Source organism: Gekko japonicus, unplaced genomic scaffold, assembly GCF_001447785.1.
Source record: "Gekko japonicus isolate JY-2015 unplaced genomic scaffold, Gekko_japonicus_V1.1 scaffold2887, whole genome shotgun sequence".
Taxonomy (NCBI): domain Eukaryota; kingdom Metazoa; phylum Chordata; class Lepidosauria; order Squamata; family Gekkonidae; genus Gekko; species Gekko japonicus.
In genome coordinates, this window is record NW_015167142.1 from 199,239 (window position 1) to 203,870 (window position 4,632).

A 4,632-nucleotide genomic window follows, 5' to 3' on the forward strand; every position below is an offset into this window, starting at 1 on the left:
CTGATCTCCAGCTGACAGAGATCAGTTCCCCTGGAGGAAATGGCTGCTTTGGAGGGTGGACTCTGTGGCATTGGACCATGCTGAGGCCCCTCCCCTCCCCAAACCCCTCCCTCTCCTGGATCCACCCCCAAAGTCTCTAGGTATTTTCCAACCCAGATCTTGCAACCCTAATCCATGTCCATCCAAGGTAGTTGGATTAGTTCGGTCTCTGTCTCTTAAGCTTCACTGTCTAGAACAGGGGTGTCAAACATGCGGCCTGGGGGCCGGATCAGGCCCCTGGAGGGCTCCTATCAGGCCCACAGTGGAACTGGCTGTCTTCTGCTTCTTCTTCCAGTTCTTCTGCGTCATCGTAGGTATGCAGTTTACAGATACACACCTGGACAGCATACTCAAGATGGTAACAGCACAGACATTTTGATGCAATAATTCAGAGCAAGAGGAGTCAGTTATCAGACACTGTTAAATAAAATATTGCAAGAGTTTTTTAAAAAAAAAATCCTTTGTGTTTGTGTCCTTTCTAAAGTTTATATCTCCACTACCTGGCATTACATTTTATGACACACATGGCCCGGCCCAACAAGGTCTCATTTATGTCAGATCCGGCACTCATAACAAATGAGTTCGGCACCCATGATCTAGAATGTAGTTCCGAAATAAAAGGACTGTTGTTAATCTTGAAACCGAAAAGTGGCTCTGTGTAACTTTGTAGGTCTTCCAGCGCTCTGAGAACAAAGGGATTCTGTTGTGTGTAGTCAAGGTGCACTCTGCTAAGTTTGAGACAGGATACTGGACTAACCAGTTACTCCCAACAATAACTAGGACTGGGGCATGGAGCTTCACAGACAGCCCTGCCGCTGCTTGATTTCTGTCAGTCGGGCCTGCCTTGCAGGGTTGTTTTGAGGATACAGTGGAAGATTGGAGAGCCCTGTGTGCCTTGGTGGAAGAGAAGGACAAAGAGAAAAGAGATTGTATTTATACCCCGCAGTTCACTACCTGAAAGAGTCTCAAAGTGGTTCACAATCCCCTTCCTCTCCCCACAACAGACACCCTGTGAGGTAGGTGGGGCTGAGAGAGCTCTTTTGAGAACTGCTCTTGAAAGAACGGCTCTGAAAGAACTTTTGACTGACCCAAGGTCACACCAGCAGCTGCATGTGGCGGAGTGGGGAATCAAACCCAGTTCTCCCACATTAGAGTCTTAACCACTCTTAACCACTACACCAAACTGGGTCTCAGTTTGGAGGAGAGGAAATACGGTAGAGGTTGTAAAGGCAGTGATGTGGGCCATCATAATCTCCTTTGGGGCAGGATACAAGTGTAAAACCGTTTTTTAAAGATACATATCCTCACTTGTAGCTTCTGCAGGAGTAAACAACAAGTGTAAAATATAGACTCAATAATACGGCAAGGTCAAATGATCTCGTCTGCAAGGATGTCTCTGGTTTCCTGATAACCACGATACCGAGACAGAATAGCACAGTTACCATGTACACTCCTGCCACTGCAAAGAGTAATGATATCCTGCGCTGATGCAGGCTGGCTGTTCAAAGACCTCTTTTAAAGCAGGGTTGCCAATTTCCAGGCAGGGCCTGGAGATCTCCTGGAATTACATCTGATCTCCAGTTGACAAAGACCAATACCCTTAGGAAAAGCGGCTTCTTTGGAAGGTGGGCTCTCTGGGCTTGTACTCTGTCGAAGTCCCTCCCTTCCCCCCACCCCACCGTCCTCAGGCTCCTCAGCCAAATAGCCAGGAAATTCCCAAGTTGGAGTTGGCAACCCTAATAATCAGTTTCCTGTTGTTAGGGATACTGCCTTTGTATTTGACAGAGTTATGCACACTCAGAAGCCCTATTAGACAACCACTCAAAATGCATGTGGAGGGTGGGAGAGTGAGTTAAACATGGCTTCAGGTTATAAAGCCTCCTTCACCTACAGGCATAACAGGTCCAGAAATTCTGAAACCATGGGGAAAGCCCAAGGAGGGTTTCCCCCCCCCCCCCAAGGGGGAAATGAAAATTTTTGGGAAAGCGGAAATATCCAGTAATTACTTTAAAAAGGTAAAGGTTCCCTTGCTCGAAAGCCAGTCGAGTCCGACTCTAGGGTTGCAGTGCTCATCTCCGTTTCAAAGTCGAAGAGCCAGCGCTGTCCGAAGACGTTTCCGTGGTCATGTGGCCAGCATGACTAAACACCAAGGTGCACGGAACGCTGTTACCTTCCCACCGAAGTGGTACCTATTTATCTACTTGCAATTTCTTGCTTTCGAACTGCTAGGTTGGCAGGAGCTGGAACTAGAGATGGGAGCTCACTCCATCATGCGGCACACTCGGGTCTCGAACTGCTGAACTACTGATCTTCCACAGCCTGCAGTTCAGCGTCTTAACCACTTGAGCCACCGCAGCTCCAGTAATTACTTTATCCGACCCCAAATTTTATTACACCTTTAACAACCTAAAATGCAGAATGCATAACCTACGTGTGTGTGCACAAAAGCTCATACCCAGAATTAAATTTTATTGGTCTTAAAGGTGCCTCTGGACACAAACTTTGTTCTAATGAACAATTGTCCTACTGAGCATATTTATGGAATTTAAGAGTGTGATCACTGTGTGATCCGAAAATGTTTTATATCCCTATGATGTTTTATATCCCTATAGTTGGCTGGCAATATCGGTCTCTGATAAGACACACGCCTTCCATGCAAAGTAAGAGGTAAAGTCAATCATTTGATTTCCACTCCCCTCCCAAGAAGTGACAGACACAAATGCTGCAGCCTGTTTATTTTAAAAGGAAAAAAAAGCCACCTGAGTAGACAATGTATTTGGATAAATTCATTATACACTCCAAGTTAGTTTTAACCTTCCAGCTGACCATTTGCAAATGCAAATACGTAATCAAGAAATTAACAGAAATGCTCTACCAATTGCCCAGGGGGATAAGGCAGAACTAACACTCCCAAAGAAGGGGGGGGGGGGGGGGGGGGACCTCCAAGATCAACCACCCTAGACACTATAGCAGCCCTTTAGCACCCATTTAAGTGGCAGTCGCCTTCATTCAACCATCACTTTTAACCCACATCTGCTCGAACCCAGAACACGGCTGACCTCCTGTATCTTCGTCCACTCCTTTCACACAGAGAATCCCCAGTGAGATCTAACTCCCGTTACCTGTGACTTACAAATGCAGGCAAATTTGTGTCTCGTTTCCCTCTTCCTCACTGCACGCACACAAACTGGGACTCTAAAAGCAGAGCTGAACACTTGCCAGTTTAATTCGGTTAGAAATGGCACCCGGATGCCCCCACCTGCAGACAGGGGAGGCACGCGTCGATCAGCTTTTTCTACAGCGATTGCTGAGTTAACCACTACCTCTCAATCATTGACTTTTTGTGTCGGCTCTCGATGAGACTCAATTGCTGGCATTTGGCAGCCGGGCCCTTTAATCTCTGCCCGAAGAACACTCTGTGAGCCGTATTTGGCTCACGAACAACACACTTATCTGCTGCCCTCACCAGAGAAGGCCAAATGAGCTTCGGATCATTCCTGCCCTCTGATAATATATCAATTGATTCAGGGGGAGGGGGACGACACTCCGAATACCTCAAGGCATCACAGTGATGTCTGGAGGAGCAGGCCCGGAAAGATTTGGGATCCGCCTGCAATCAGGCCTCGCGCCATTTGTGACTCACCCATAGGGTGCGTTCAGACGGGCTGTTTAGTCCACGTTCGGCCCGCCTCAGGAACAGATTTTATCTGTGCAATCACACAGTCAACATCTGCCTCCTGTCCCCAGCCGTCGCTTTCCGGCTCAAAACCGCTTTAACCCGGAGTATTTTGATACCAGGTCCCCAAGTGGTGTTTTCCTGATTCTCCGGTTCCAGCCGCACTGTTCTGATGTCGGATCACTCCTGCGGTGTCGAGCCACTTCCGGTTTAAACCCCCTCCCTGCTCGAAAGCTGTCCGAGGCTTCCGCTTTTCGCATAGGCAGAGGTCTGCCACCGCGTTATTAAAACAATGTTTAAATGGTGCCTAGTTTTAGCCTTTAGACGTGTTCGGGATCTCACAGAGGCCATTTTCGGGGTAAATGTTTAAAGGGAAGTGTCCCTTTAAAGTTTAAAGGGAAGTGTTACAGCAGTCGGGTTGAAGTGGAAATTGCTGTTCTGCGCACATGTGAAAATTTTAGTTCTACAGATGGCTGCCTGTGCGCATGTCCAAACTGAGAGAGAGAGAAAAACAACAGTGACGCACACTCCTGCTGTAGACAGCGGGGAGCGATGTGGCTGCGCAGCGATCCGGAAAAAGGAGGTGAGTGTGATTGCGATTCTCCAGGTTAAAAAAGACTACATCAGGGCCGGAGCAATTTAAACCACTCCCAGCACGCCGTCTGACCGCACCCATAGAGTTGCCAACTCCAGACTGGGAAATCCCTGGAGATTTTGGCGTGAGACCTGGGGAGGGAGGGGTTCGGGCAGGGGAGGGACCTCTGCATAAGAGATGTAAAATTTCCGGAAATTTTGAAGCTCGGAAAAAAACCCAGGTTTTTTCCGGTTTTTTTCGGGGGAAAACGAAAATTTTCGGAAAAATTGAAAAAAATGCTACATTACCATTTCTTTTGTCTTTTCTAGATTGAAAGTCATTC